This window comes from Canis lupus, chromosome 6 (genome assembly GCF_048164855.1).
Source record: "Canis lupus baileyi chromosome 6, mCanLup2.hap1, whole genome shotgun sequence".
NCBI lineage: Eukaryota > Metazoa > Chordata > Mammalia > Carnivora > Canidae > Canis > Canis lupus.
The window spans coordinates 68,606,127-68,622,895 of NC_132843.1; positions in this window are offsets into that span (position 1 = coordinate 68,606,127).

The window sequence follows — 16,769 nt, forward strand, 5'->3', positions numbered from 1 at the left end:
TCCTAAACTATATATAATTTGGTTTTATAAGTATTTCAACTATGTGTATTTCACTTATTTGTTTATATCCTTACGTCCTACACAAAGGATTTAGGGTGGCTTATAATAAAACCAGGAGCCACTACATTACAGTAGAATATAAGTTAGAATTTAAAAAATCACTAACAGAACAAATCAAACTGGTAAATTAAGACTTAGAAGAAGAAAAGAGAAATAAGCAAAGTGATTTTATTCATAATGAGACATAATTAAACTGAATTTCTATCAGAATATTATAATTTAGACATGCCAGACTATTCAAATTTTAGTGTAAACTGTGGAGGCCTTACCATCACATATATTGACGTGAAATACCCCATGCTTTCTCATGGAATGATGACAATATCTTCTGTCTCCCAGCTCCCCCTAGAGTGGCCCACTGCTGGCCCTTTGGAAGGAGACGGGTAGTCATAGATGGAGGATATAATCAGGGTAAAGGGCAGAGCTAGTAACAGTAAGAATAATTACTAAGGCTTACTGAAAACTTACTAGGAATCAGGCACTGTGATGAGCTCCATAAAGATAATCTTTGAGAATCCCTGGGTGGGTGGGTGGTTTAGTGCCTGCCTTTGGTCCAGGGTATGATCCTGGAGTCCTGGGATCGAGTCCCACATCAGGATCCCTGCATGGAGCCTGCTTCTCTCTCTGCCTGTGTCTTTGCCTCTCTTTCTCCTCTGTGTTTTTCATGAATAAATAAATAAAATCTTAAAAAAAAAACAGCCACAAAAATCTTTAAAAAAAAAAAAAAAGAAAAGAAAAAAAAAAGATAATCTTTGATATTTCACAGAAGAGGAAACTGAGTAAGCTGCAGAAAGGTTAGGCACTTGCCCGAGATCAAATGGTTAGTAAGTGGATTTCAAGATTTGTTGGGTTGACAGAGACCTAGGTATGTATGTTAAAGCACTGCGCCAGCCATCCTGGAATCCCTGGATTCATTCCTCACCACCTCAGGTGGATTTGTCTCAGAAATCAAACCCCTAGCATAACCAGGCTGACAAATTTCATTAATAAATTTTAATGGAACCAGATACCTTTTAAGAGCTGATAATGTACATTCGGTCCATCCTATACCACTGGGTGTCAAAGTCCTGGCAACTCTGAGAGGCCTGACAGAAACTTCCCAGAGAAAAAGTAGAACCCCTTCTGTGGCTGTAGGACCAACTATATGAGATTTAAGAAATTTTATTCTGAAGGTCATGGACCCCCAGAATCTAACTACTATGCCTCTGTGAGCAAAATGCATCCCTTCAAACTCTTGGGAGATTTCGCTTCTTTTGTTTAAAAAAATATGGAAAATATTAAGAACTTATCCGTTTTACGAGAAAATATTTAACATTGAAAGTACCTCAAGAGGCACATCTGAAAAATCCAGAAATAGATATTTTACATTTTATATTCAGCTGATTTTCCTGTACTTAATTGATTCCATTATTCATGTTTTCCACACCCAGAAACTTACTGATTTTTTTCTTAGTGCTTATGCACTTCAAGAATGCATAGTTATTAATCAAAGGATCTGTTCTTCACTTAGCCAAGCTATCCCTGTTAAATTCTTTTCATCTTCCCCCATAAATCAATTCTTCCAGCTCCTTCATTTTTATTACTCATGTCCAAGTTCTTTCCAATTTATGTGAGATGCTCAAAACTTCCCAGTGTTACATATCCCACAGAAAGGGACACTTTACTTCCGTAATCATGACATTATGATTATCTAATTAGAGTTAACGTGACACAGACATTTTTTGCTTTCTGTTGCTTATTTCAGATTTATTTTATTTATTTTTTTTTATTTCAGATTTAATTTGCCACGTTTCAAGATGGCACTTTTCAGATTTGGCTTCTTTATTAAGATTCTGTTTCTGGGGGCGCCTGGGTGGCTCAGTTGGTTAAATGTCTGCCTTTGGCTCAGTCCCAGGACTCCGGGATCAGGCCCCATATCAGGTTCCCTGCTCAGTGGGGAACCTGCTTCCCCCTTTGCATGTTCCCCATGTTTGTGCTCTCTTGCTCTCTCTCTCTCAAGTAAATAAATATCTTGAAGAAGAAGAAGAAGAAGGAGAAGAAGAAGAAGAAGAAGAAGAAAAAGGAAGAAGAGAAGGAGGAAGAGGAGAGGAGAAGGAGAAGCAGAAGGAGAAGGAGAAGGAGAAGGAGAAGGAGAAGGAGAAGGAGAAGGAGAATCTTTCAGATCACTTTTTGCCTGCCTTAATTTGGGATGAGAGCTCAGCAGAAATAAGACCCTAGCTGGGTGTTTGAGAGTCAAAAGGAGTTAGAAGCCTGAAACATTTGATTAAACTAATTCACTAGTTGGGAACCCTAGGTGGCGCAGCGGTTTAGCACCTGCCTTTGGCCCAGGGTGTGATCCTGGAGACCCGGAATCGAATCCCACGTCGGGCTCCCGGTGCATGGAGCCTGCTTCTCCCTCTGCCTACGTCTCTGCCTCTCTGTGTGTGTGTGACTATCATAAATAAATGAAAATTAAAAAAAAATCAAACTAATTCACTACAGTTTATCTCAAAATAAGAGCAGTGAGTCTAGAACTTCCATATCCCTGCCTTTATGTAAATGTATAAGAAACAAGTCACGGGGTTGTTTTTGTGCTGCATTAATTCAGGCATATGCACTGGCATGTTCTCTGTCTCCAATAATTTCCAAGACACCCTACACCCAAATGGCTTTTATAATATTTGAGGGTTAGTGGCAGAAGTATTTTTATGTGAAAAGCCAATAGAATCTCCCTGGCAAGATTTGACTTGGGGAAGGGCGCCTGTGTGGCTCAGTCTTTTGAGCATCCAATTCCTGATTTTGGCTCAGGTCACGATCTCAGGTTCATGAGATTAAACTCTGTGTCAAGCTCTGTGCTCAGCATGGAGTCTGCTTGTCCCTCTGCCTCCCCCTCCTCTTTTCCCTCTGCCTCCCTCCCTGCCATCACACCCCCGGTCTAATTTCTACTAAATATGCTAAATCTTGAGGCAGAGCTTTGGTTACTTAATAATGAATTTACCCATCCATTGGAAAACACCACAGATATACAACAATGCAATTCGGCCATCTAAGAAAATATAAAACCTGTGATTATAATTGTCACTCAGGTGGCTCTGAATCAGAAATGATTATATATCAGTGATTATGCAGATAATTTTGACTTGTCATCAGTTACCTTTTTCATCCCCACATTACTATAAATCACAAGCAAATCTTTAATATTCTTATTTAAATCAGGTAGATACATAGTTTGAGGTATAATGTGGCTAAAATTTCAAATGAAATCTTGGTTACAATTAGTAATTACTCTCTGGTTAGAAGCTTTTGGATGTTTTCTATTTTGGTCTTGAACTTAATTATCAAAGAGTCAGGATCCACCTCTGGCAACTGATTTCCATGTTCTAAATGAAGCAGTGGTTACTATTGCTGATTGGGTTTTATTTAAGAAAACTTTGATGATTGAAAATTCAAGAATCTAGGATCCTCTGATCATCATAATTTTCTAGGCCCCTTACACAGGAGAGCTAATAATGAATGTAATACTTTTTTGGTAATTAAGGGTCTAGATCCGTTCAGAGTCAATATGCAAAATATGTCACTAGTGACCCCTGTACAATAATGTACATGTGATTGAGAGCACTCAGTGTGCACTGTAAAATTCTCTTTTCATTTCAGCTGATACGACCATCATGTCCTAATTTCTGTCATTTCTCTTGTTCTGCAAAAGCACAGGGTTGAAAAAAAATGTCATTAACAGGTCTCATTAGCTTTTTACTGGGCAGTCCTGAGTGTCATTCTTCTATGTATAATTTAGCACCATTTTTTTGCAGCATGACCCATACAGAAAACAGATGGCGGGATCATCCCTAAGGATGACAAATTGTGACAGTCATTATAAACACGAAGAGAAGGAAACTCAAGGCCAATGACATGTCAAGTGGTTTCCAACCATTATCTCATTATTTCATTTAATCCTTAAAGCAAGCCTGCAACATTGAAAATCTTATTCCCGGTTTTTGAGATGAGAAAACCAAGGCTCAGCAAAATTAATCAAATACGAGCTGTCCAGGAGGGACAGACAAAGTGGGTTCAATGGTCTGGCCATAAAAAAGAAGCATCTCCCCTCCTTGAACTCTTCAGAGCTGTGTGGACTCTGACTGAACATCCAGATAGTTAGAATGTCTGAAGGTCAAACCAGTAGAGGCCTGAAGACAGAAAGCTGCCTGATGTTGGTGAGGGACTCCCAGAGAAGCCACCTCTGTCACAAGCAAGTCAGTCCACAGGTGTGTCAGGTTGGGCCACAAGTAAGTGGTAAACATACTTTTGAAACACCTTCCGCTCAAGGTACTAACTACAGGCCTGAAGGTTGGTGCCAGATTCTGGGGCTCAAGACTTCCCTTGAGGTTCTTGGACAACTTTTGCTTTTTTAGAATTAGAATTTCAGACCGGAGATGAAGAACCTCATTCTCCAAGAGAATGTTCTGACAAGAGACTGTCAGGAAAGTTGAAAAGCCTGAGTAGAAACTCGGCAGGCAGAAGGAATGACTTTGGGGTGCGTTGAGGCACTGCTGTCACAAAGCTGTCTCCCAATTCCAGAGATGGTGCTTAACAACACCAGCGGCATGGCAGGAGAAGCTGGGAATGGGCCCCTATCAAGCGAAGGCTTCAGGCCAACATCACACAATGATAAGCCTTACAAAGAGTTCTGGCTGCACATCAAAGCACAAACAAATCCCCCCTCTCCTCTGCAAGACATTCTGTGTAACACCCACATCTCTCAATCCTTCATACTCAAAGGAGGAGGGGAGTTTTAAGAGGCAGTCAGCTCTTTAAGGGCACTCTTTCTTTATGCACCTGCAGGTTCGGACCCTCAGTAATTGCAAATCTCTATAGAAGGAGAGCAAATCATTCCCGCACATGTGTGGGAGAGAAGATAGGGAAGGAGTGCAGACACAGGCTGCATGCTTAGTGTTGCTGCTTGGTGGAAGAAAACAGAGACATAATGAAGGATTGCTCCTCCTCCTGGCTGCCCTACACCTCCCACGCAGTTTTCTCTCCACCCCAAAGCAGCAAATTTAGGCCTCTGTAGCCCTAATTTATCATAATCTGAATCTTCACTCCCTTTGCCCCCAGTCCTACTACTCCTATTAAAACAAACCAAAAAAAGATTCCTTTTTGTAATAAGGATTTGGGACAATCATTTTTGGCTGATTTTTTTTAACACTATGAGAAAATATCAAGAACAAAAAGAGCAATTTCCTGAAAAATCTTCATTAATTGCAATATAGAAGAACCTAGCATTTCTCCTTTTCATCATATAAAATCAGCTTCAGTTAGATCAGAATAATTTCAAAATCAAAATCAAGTCACCTTCTTCGAGAACCTCCTGTGTCAGTCTCCAGGCAGAGGCTTTAATATACATGATCTTGAGTGTTCTGTACTCAAAACAGCCTTGTAAAGCAGGGATTATGACTCACTCATAAATGGGGAAACTGAGGCAAGGAGAGTCTAATCATCAGCTATCTATCATACAGCTGTGGAGTGGGCAGGTTGGGGAGCAGAAACCAGACCCTCATGACTCTAAGCCCAAGTCCCTAAAAGACACATTATACCTTGTTTTTTGTCTAAGCTTATATTGTACAGGACTTTTTTTTTATAGCTTTGTAGCTTAAGGGAAATTTAGAAGGTCTTTAAAAGCAAAATTATAGGCTAACTCTGCACAAAAGAGTTTAATACTTATGGTGAGAGAACCTAAACACTTCCACCAAAAGATACATTATAATTAAATAATGCCTTACTTTGGAGCCAAAGTTTTGTAAATGTGAGAACTTTTCTAAAATGCCTCCATTTCAATTGAGTGTCTGGTATGTCCCTCAAACTGGCTGCCCCTTGTTATTTGTTTATCTATTTAATGCCCCTTGCTTTCTAGATGAACCACATTTCATACTTACTGAACACCTTGATCTATGCTCTCTTGGTGAATGAGTGAAAGAGAATTTTTTTCTGGGCATTAGGACACACTTGGATGGCCAATCAGTTAAATGTCTTACTCTTGGTTTAAGCTCAGGTCATGATCTCAGGGTTGCAGGATGGAGCCCTGTATCGAGCTCCATGCTGAGTGTGGAGTCTGCTTGAGATCCTCTCTCACTCTCTTTCTCTCTCTCTCCATCTGCCCATTGTACTCTTTTTCTCTCTCTAAAGTAAATAAATACATAAATAAGAATCTTTTCTAAGCATTTAGACCAAAAATCAGAGACAAAAGTAAAAAGAAAGAACCTATGTGTGTGCTTGAATCATCTACGACTGCCTCATTTCCACTTTTCTGAACCCAAATAATTGTTCAATGCTCAGAGCATCAGGCATGGAAGGCCCCAAATTCTGGGTTTGTTGGCAGCCTCTCAACTCAGTCTTGACCTGAGCTTATCAGCCTGACTCTCAAAGCCACTGGCTCGACAGAGGCTGAGGCTACCACGTCTTCTGAGCACTGTATCCACTTGAGGTTTTTTAGATTCAAGCAACAGAAGCAGACTCTCACTGAGTAGACAGAAAATGAGATTAAGGATGTATCAAGTAGTTCCCAGAATCGCTGGGAGTGCTAGGAAAGCGGACTTGAGGCTGAGCTCCCAGGAACAATGCCCAAAATTGAACCTCAGACCTGAAGTGATGTGATGTGATGAAGAAAAGGTTGCTGCCACCATCAAACCCTGGGCACATCGCCGTCATTTCTGTGCCAAGAACTAAGCCTCATAATCGTGGCTCCTGCTCGTGTTGACAGAAAGGGACAGATTGTGAGTGCATCTATTATGTCACTAGCCACAGAGTCAAACACTGGAGCTGGTGAATCTGACTGGCAGATGCTTTGCCACGTCCTTGTGGCCGAGTAGCGAGGTCCAGTCCAGATTTGAAGGTGAAGGAGGTCTTTGCCACCTACCAAAACTCACAAGATAAAGAATTCTCAAATGTTAAAAAGGAAAGGGGCATAGATGTGTTTACAAAACAATAAAAATGTAATGTCAATTTCTAGACACAATAAAATAAATATGACAATTTCTATTTTTGAATTGAGAAAACAAGAGAATGGTAATAACTTCCTTGAATTCATAATGACTGAATCAGAATCGGATACCTAGTTTTTGTATTTAAAAGTCCATGCACTTTCAACTGAGCTATTCTGTTATTTTATTAAAATTTTATTAAAATAAGACAGTTTGAATTCAATATTATAAACACCACAGTAATCATTTTTTTAATTTTTTTTAAGAGAGAAAGATGGAGGAGGGACAGAGAGAGATGTAGAGAGAGAATCTCAAGCAGGCTCCATGCTCAGCATGGATGTGGGGCTCCATCTCACAACTCTGAGATCATGATCTGACCCGAAATCAAGAGTCCGACACTTAACCAAGTGAGCCTCCCATGTGCCCCTCACAGTGATCATTTTTAGCTAAAAAATGTCAGACATATAAGGAAAACATCTTAAGCTGGCAATTGTGTTCAATTAAGTTTTGTTAATCCCAAACCAAATAATTGCTGCTGTTCAAATAAGCTACCTACTTTTATCTTCTTTGGGTCAAGTATGGATCACACATTGAATCAAAATGGTGCAGGACATTAGGAAATGAGCAGAAAAAGCAGTTTAATGTATGTTTAAGACTGTTGGAATGTGGAGCCTTAGATCTGCACACATAAAAGCACATATTCATTAAGCTGTTACTCTATGCAAGACATGGTTCTCACCATTGGGGAAGAAAAGAGACTCTGCTGCGGAGAAGCTCAAAGTCTAATAAATGAGTTAGAGAAATAAAGATATCATTTTAATTACACATAGAGTGCTTTGAAAGGACCAAACACAAGCTGTGACAGGACTCACAGGACACCAAACCAATACCCAGAGAATCTGGAAAGAAGGCTTCTTGTAGGAGGTTCCAAGCCATTAGGTAGGCCCCAACCATCTTCATTCACCATTCTAAGCTTTGCTATAATTTAAGTGTTTAGGATACAAAATACATAAAATCTCTACCCATGTGGAACTTATAATCTAGTGAGAAAGACATAAATTAAACAAATAATTACAGTAATCCTTGGTTAAGCGTAATTGAAATAAGTGATATTGAGAAAAAAAGAGTTTTATAAGAGTTTATAACAAAAGAAACCTACTATACTCTAAGTGAGGTAGTGAGGAGGTGTTGGGAGACCAATCTGCATGGGTCTCTCATGTTTATGTACTCCTTACCTCAGCTTTGGCGCCATAGTTTCTTTTCAAGGATGTTAGCATAATAAGCAGCCTCAGAAGATAAAGATAGTGCCTCCCTCTGGAGTGTAGGGAAGATGTGTTTCCTATAATACATTAAAGACAGTGTCTCTCTCCATAGTGGGGGATGGGCAGGTTTGCTGGAAGTCCCCTTTAGAAGGTTTCTTCAGCTTCAGGTTCTTTGGCTGTGAGGCAAACCCATCGTGTATACAGAATTGGCTTCCAGTGTTCTACATCACCCCCAGGGAGACTTGGGGGACTTGTATATCTCTTCTACCTGTTGGGCTGTGGTCATATAGACCTTTGCCTCTGACTAAGGAGACTCACATCTTCTATCAGCTTCTGTGAAACTAAGGCCAGATAACATGGCAGCGTGTACGTAAGATAGAATTTCAGCCCAGTCAAAGCATTGGGAGAATTGGTGGGAAGTCAGAGGTCTCCTTGAAGAAGGCAAGTTTAAAATGAGACCTGAAGAATAAGGAGCTGATAGTGGGGATTGGATACCTCTGGGCAGAGAGAACTCATGTAGCAGGACTCTGAAGGAAAGGAGCATGGCAGACTCAGGAGCTGAGAAAGGACTGGAGTGAGGGGAGCAGAGCAAGTAAGGCTGGGAGGATCTCTACTTGAGGCCACAGAGGGAAGGAGGGGCTTGATCATATAAACATATGTGATACCGTGATTAAAATGAGAAATATATTTTCCATCTTTGTCTTTTTTCTGGCACAGAGCTCCAAAAACTCTTGGAATTTCCTAAGTGATGAGAGCAACAAAGGTGTGTTTTGTCATGTTAATGAGGCGACTTTTGGAAAGTACCTAAAGTTGAGGACTGGTTGCCAGGAGAACCAACCATGTGATCAGAGGGTTGGAACTTTCAATCCTTCTCTACTGCTCAGGAGGGGGAAGGAGCTGGAAGTTAAATCAATCACCAGTGGCCAATGATTTAGCCAATCATGCCTCTGTAATGAAGCCTCCATAAAAATCTCAGAGGAGGGGGGTTCAGAGAGTTTCTGAGTTGGTGAACGTGGAGGTGCTGCCAGCAGCTGCAGAGGGCATGGCAACTCTGGCACCCTTCTCACGTACATTGTCTTATGCATCTTTTCTGTGTGGCTATCAACTTGTATCCTTTAATATCTTTTGTAATAAACTCACAATTTTAGTGATTAGATGGATTTCCTGAGTTCTGTGAGCAAATTAACCCAAGGAGGGAGTTATAGGAACCTCTGATTTATAGCCAGCCAGTCAGAAGCATCTGTTACAACACGGGCTTGTGACTGGCATCTGAAACAGGGGCAGTCTTGTGGGACTGGCCCTGAACCTGTGGAATCTGATGCCACCTCCAGGTAGATGGTGTGAGAATTGAGTTGAATTGGAGGACACTCGGCTGGTGTCTGATAGATGATGTGGGGGAAACTTCCCTCCTCATACATTGGGATAGAGTGCAGAACCCTCTTGACATATAAAGAAGGAGAGTGTGTATTGGGAGACTATTCTCTCTGGACGTTGTTTACCATCCTGTAAGCTGCTTACCTTCCATTCACTATAGACTACCTTTTCAGGGAAGCTTGTATCATGAATAGTTGGAAAAAAATTAGAAAGAGTGTCTCCCTCTGGAATCAATGCCAAGCATGCTTACTATCCACTATGGAGGATTTGTGTTTTCTATACTCGAAGTTCCCGCCTGTAATGTGACCCAGGGCATACACAGGTTACCTGGCCCTCTCGGAATCACCCAATAAGAATCGAGGTCTGGAGAAATGGCATGAAAAATACTGATGCTCTGGCTACTGCAATTGCTTCGAGGAATCCATGTCTTCTACCAACAACTATGGAACTGCAAGGGGCTAACTTCCTAACTTGCAAGTAGGGTAAAATCCAGTCCTTCATAGTCGTTGAGAATACTCAGTTCTAAAGCCATAAAATATTAGTCACTGGGATTTGATAGTTTTGTATTTTGGCTTTTGTTTGGTAGAGTTGCCATAAATTGAGGAAATCAAACCATCTACTCCCAGAGTGTTACTTTATAGAATAAGAAAGAAGAATGCTAAAAATAATCATTTGTTTTCAGGGAGCCTACAATATCCATTGAACAACTGTAGTGTCATATCATGGAAAGCATGGGGGTTTGGGGTATTCCAATCTCAGGTCTGCCCCGTGCCACCTGTCTGAGACACAACAAGCCACCAATTTCATTTGCTCTTGAATTCATCATTCATTAAACAGAGGTAATGCACCCTCTACATACAGTTCACATGAGGGTCAAATAAGAGGATAGCATTTGAATAATAGTAATAAAATATCTCTACCTAGCCACACTTAAAATTGTCCAACAGAATGTGTCTTTGGGAAACTTAACTGTTGAGGAGCACTGAGAAAAATTTTCAAGATGATTTTGCTCTTGACCTAAAACTTTTTTATTGTTGGGTCACTGACAGCCATCTGTCTATTTATGACAACCTTTGTTTTGTCTTTCTAAAAGCTTTGCCAAATTCAGGGAAAATATTGAGGCCAAATGCATCAAATGTTTGAAAAAGACCTACTTCCCAATCTCAGGGTATGATGATTTTCTTTTCTATGACCAAGAGTATCATATATCCTATAATATTGGGTAATCCAAATCTGATTGAAAAATTATTTCAGTAAAGCCACTGTGACTGTCTAATCACCAGACAACCCTTAGAGGCACAGGTGCTGAGATGCTGAAAATGAAACCCAATGTCAATTCCCCCAAAACACGCTGAATGCCAGTTTCTTAAAATGCCAGTAGAAAGGCAGACATTTGTTTTTGCATTTAATGGCAGTGGGGCATCCTTATTCTCAACTTGATGAAGCCTAAGTAAACAAAGCTCAGTTCTAAGCTGCCTCTTAAAGCTTTCAATCTTCTGTGAATTCTGAGAAAAGAAATGTGCCTCTCCATTCTACTATAATGTTTTTCGGATGCTTGTTTCATATTATGATAAACTGGCAAAAACCTGATTAATTAAAGCTTCAAGCTGAAGAGAGCCAAATACGTTGGAGTGGTGTTTCTTTGCTACTCTGTGGACAAGGACAATTAATCCCAGAGGCCAAGGGACTTTGTTATGGGAAGCAAGTCTGGCCTGGCCTGGCTTGGCCCCAGTGTTAGAGCCAGGACTCAGAGGACATTGAGGTTGACTTAGGGGACTTTCAAAACTCACCCAAAGGTCATTTTAACTATGATGCCTGGCCTTTCTTCTTTTTGTCTCTATTTTATCCTATACATATATATTTTTAATGACCTCTGTGTCACTTGATGTCACTTACTGGTTCATCTGCTAATTTCCTTCTCTAAAATCAGGGACATTATCTGCTTTTCTATTCAACTAATACAGTTACTTAAAAATATTTTTGTTTTTAAATTGAATAAATCAATGAATAAAATAGCCGATGCATTCGAGTCCGAAGTATAAAGGGGGAAATTGCCATCGGAAGACCATGGGGTAGCGTTGGGACAGGAAACTCAAGTATTAAGGCAACATTGCAGCAAGCAAAGTGAGTTGGATTTGCATTTCAAAACTCTAATTAAAGTTCCTTTCTCCTTCCAAAATGGGAGAGTTTGGCCCTAGGGCTATTTAGAGGAGCAGAGAAGGGAAAGCTGAAGCCTCTTCCTTCTTTCTTCTACCTCTAATTAACAAGGGCACGAAACAAAGCTTAGACTTTAGAATTGTGAAAGGCTAGAGACCCCCAGGGGAGGCGGGACAGGTCCCAGCAGAGTAGAGTTTCTGGGCTCAAGCAGGGAGGGAGTGGAAGGAACACTGACTCCTCACAGAATTCTGAGAGGGAGCAGACCGTGGAGCTGCTCCATCCTAAAAAGGGTTTCTCAAATATTTACTCTCAGTATTTACTCATTCTTCTAAGACCACAAGTTGGCCTGTGGGTCCAGCGTTTAGACCCTGTGCCCTGGGTAAGCATCTGACAGTCTTCATCAGGTGCCCAATTGCACCCACCTACTCAATTTATCTGCCTTGACAGGTGGTTCTCACTGTTACAGATACTTTGTCATCTCCCAATTTCTGCTTGATACTTCAACTAGCATTCTTGCTTCCCATGATCTTAAAGGTAAACGTGGGGAATTTATTATTCAACCAATACAAATACAGCTTCTAGCTTTATGGTTTACACACACAGTAATCATTAATCACAGTTTCCACAATCCCACTGAGCCAGAATCAGCGTCTTTACAAACGGAATATAAAAGAGGAAGGGCTCTGATGAGTTCAGGATTATTCCCTAAATCTTTCTTTACCAAACAAGGGCCGAAACCCAGGCAGCAACCACACACCAGTACGATGGAGGAGGAAGTCAGGGGCTGTGCCAGCAGACAGCAAACCCACAACCGAGATGCAGTGGCTTCAGAGGGACCTACTTCGTGGGAGGAGATGATGACCAGTCATGGGAACTGTGGTTCTAGGGAGGAAGGACAAAAGAAGGAGTCCCAGGAGGAAGCTAAAATCCAAGGCACTGAGATACTAAACAAATACTAAGACTAGGACCTCACCACAAGGAAGACTTTCCTCTATTCTCCCCTTTGTCTGTCCTCTGCTTCTTCAGCTCACTGGCTCCCTGTTGCATAAAAGAAATGGATGCTCTACCTCACCAAAAAAGCAAGGTATTTGTCCTAAATCTGATGTTCTGTGTCCCCAGTGAGCTCTTTTTAAAAGCTTCCTGTAATTTGGGGCTGTGTGAATGGCACTATTGTCCACCATCCCTGGTGGGATTGGAGACAGTGCTTCTCCTCTTCTGCACCTCAGAAGTAACAGCAAACCTCAGAGAACAGAGCAAACCCCCTCGTTGATTTAATTCAAACATAAAAATCCCAGAGTAGTAATCCAGTTGAAGACCTCTGTCTTATTCATCAGGATATCCAGGAAGATGATACAGCTTCCACAAGACTATGAGATAAAATAAGGCCAATGACTCTCTCTCTCTTATTTGTGGATGCATGCATTGGGCTGACACAAAAGAGACACCCAACAAATCTTGGCTAAATGCATTATTTTCCTTTATGAACTTTTATCTGAGTTTTGCAAGTTTGACGTTGGAAAAAATTCTTTAAAGCACATGAACACCTGCAATTGAAACCCCTCTCTAATTCATCTGTGCTGGAGATGATGGTCACATCTTATTCCTCCATAATATTCTTTTGATTCACCCTTCTCCTCTCCTATTGTTATATCACTGAGCCCAAGCCATCAACCCCCATGTAATGGTCCCAGAACCTCAAGCCCTTGGTTCAGAATCCCCAGGCTCCTTCCCACATTTTCACCTTCATTTTACACTCCTCTCCCTGTAGCTTTTTTTTAAAAAAGATTTTATTTATTGATTCATGAGAGACATGGGGAGAGAGGCAGAAACACAGGCAGAGGGGGAAGCAGGCTCTCTGCAAGGACCCTGATGCGGGACTTGATCCCAGAACTCCAGGATCACGACCTGAGCCGAAGGCAGACACTCAATCCCTGAGCCACCCAGGCCCCTTTGGTCTAGCAAATAAGCCACTGCCTTAAATTGTTCTTTCCAACCTCTTGGTTAAAATTTAATTATTAACAAGGTAATAATAAAGTAGCAACAGATATTTTCTTCATTGTTCCAAAAGAAAGACACAAGAAATTTATGTGACTTGGAATTCACATAAATAACTTATTTTCTTATGAATAAACTTGCTTATTTTGTTACCAATAAAATCTAAAAATAAAATCTGCCAGGAATAACAACAAATAGATTTAATTAATTTTGTGATTTATTCCATTTCAATGGGTCTGTCAAGATCATTTTTTTTAACTCACTAATAGAATTATATGCACGGCCCAAAACCTAACACATGGTAATAATTTCCACCGTTTCATTGTCATTATGATTATCATCATCAAAATTATTAGATTGGTCGTTTTCCTTTTCCTTTCTGCAAAGGAAAATATTCCCTGAATGTGGAAAATAATTCCACATTTATTGAAACTATTTTCTATCCAAGTCGCTTGTATACCTACTCCCTTTGTTACTTCTTAGTACTGTTTTGTAAGGAGTAGAAAAACATGGCAAAGGATATTGGGTCTAACGTGGCTGGTTCTCTCTCCCAGGAATGGGCCTACAGATCTGAGTGGCCTGGGCTCTGCTCTAATCAGTGCAGAGGAAACACTTTCTCTCCTACCCTGTTCTGACCTGCTCTATCAAAGGCCTTAGAACCACAGGGAAGGGACATGAGGTTCATTAATTCTTCACTGAGTACCCTATGGCATTAAGAGGACCTGACCATGGACAGAATAATTATTATTATGCCAATTTCAAAGAAAGCCATCATTTTGCTCTTTTGATATTGCTCTTCCATTAACTATAAGCAGTATGAGACTATAATAGCATATAAATATACGGAAACATTTTTGCCCAATTTAAACCGAGAACGGCCACTTTTATCATTGGAGCTTGGATTTCAGAGACAGACATTCCTCCCTCATGCCCCCCTGACCTTGTGCGCCTGACCTAAACTCTGTGGGTCTGCTCCCTCCTGCATAAGCTGACACTGTCAGCACCTATGTGATGGAGGTCATTAATTTTAGAAGGTAGTGAAATACTGTCTTAAAATAGTACCCCTTTTGCTCTTCTTTATGCATAATCTTATTGCTCATTTTCTCAAAGAAAATTAAGATTGTTCTCTGATGAAGGCAAAGACAGAAGAAGCAACAAATGTTCTGATTTTTTATGATTCACAAATCAACTCTTGAAGCCCAGAGAAGCACGATATAGATAGAGTGCTGTGGGCAGAGTTACGTTGCCCCAAAATTCCTGAACTCCTAACCCCCTCAGTACCTCAGAATGTGACTGCATTTGGAGTAAGGACCTTTAAAGAGGTAATTAAGATTATATGAGGTCATTAGGGTTGGCCTTATTCATTATGACTGGTGTCCTTCTATAAAGAGGAGTTTAGGATGCGGTGCGGACCAGCACAGAGGAAAGACTACATGAACAAACAGGAAGAAGACAGCTACCTCCAAGCCAAGGAGAGAGAGCTCGGAAGGAATCAACCCTGCTGACACCTTGACCTTAGAACTTCTAACCTCCAGATTTTAAGACAATACATTTCTGTTATTTAAGCACCCCAGGTCATGGTTCTTGTTAATAGCACTCCTAGAAAATGAATCCATCAAGTTTATGCCATAAAAATAGATTAATAAGAATGGAGAAAGCTCCAGATGCCTCTGGCCCTGCAGGAGACTAGCTCAGGATTGTTCATTCAGGCAGAGGCCGGAAGTGTGAAAGAGTGGAGTGCTGGAGAAGGAATCCGAAATGAGGGGAGACTGGATCTAGGGGAGCCACGTGGAAGATAGTCCCTCTGCAGCGATGTTCAACAAAGGCTAATCCTCCTGTCTCCATCATGCCCACCATCACATACACTCATTACAATGTCAGTCGTGGAAACCCACTGTGGATTTGACTTACTCTTCCACTTTTAGCATGAATATCAAGAAAAGTTTTGAAGTAAATGTTCCAAATAGCTATTAGTCTAGAAGAGGAAGAAATAGGCACTGTCCAGGCAGATGAATTGTTCAATTAAGAAGGTCCTGGCAAAAAGTGGAAATTTCATTTAAAGACTGAAAAAAGAGTAATTCCTAAAGAAAGGCAGGTTTGTTAGAGCAGATACTGCTAGATAAGCATATAGAAGAAAGCTCTGGAAATTAATCTGTCGTTCAGATATGGAAGATTTATGAGACTAACGAATGTGGTGCCTACTACGCAGCATCCTTAAATATGGAAGATTTAATGGCCATCCTGAAAGAAATTCCTGAGAGAGGGCCTATTTGAGATGTAAAATCTTGACATTCTGAAGCCACTTAATTAACAATGTTTTGTGAAAATAATTGAATTTTGAATGAGAATCTTAAACCTGTCTATAAATCAAAAGTCATCCTGTTGGTTTAGAGATAGGGAAACATAATACTTAATTCTTCATTCCCAATCAGCCATGTCAACTACGTTATATTTTAAAGTGCTCTTTTCTCTGGCATTATATTTAAAACCATTCAGACTAAAGTTATTATTTTACTATTTTTTTCAGATACTTTTTTATACTGATCAGACCTAGTACCACAAATTTCCACACTCCAAAGGCCTTAACAGTTCTTCGATTTGGTCATTTGATGGAAAATGGGGAAAATTGAGGAAAGAAGAAATTGTCAATAGCATAGTAAAAAAAATTTTTTTTTTAAATTTTTGCTCCTACCATATTCCATTCACTCATTATTTTTCACTTAACTTAGAATGTTTTTTTCAATTACTTATTGTGTTCTGAGCATGTGGAGCATTAGAGAAAACAACACAAGCACTTTCTCTGCTTTCTTCCTGATGCTTACAGGCTTCCAGGGTGGTAGGCATTAAACAAAGAATTACATGAATAAGTATTTAAGAAAACTAATACTGGGTCGAGGTGCAATCATAGGACTCAATTTCAGGAAAAAATTCAGGTGACAAAGGAGGAGCCCTAGCTGAAGGGTTTTTT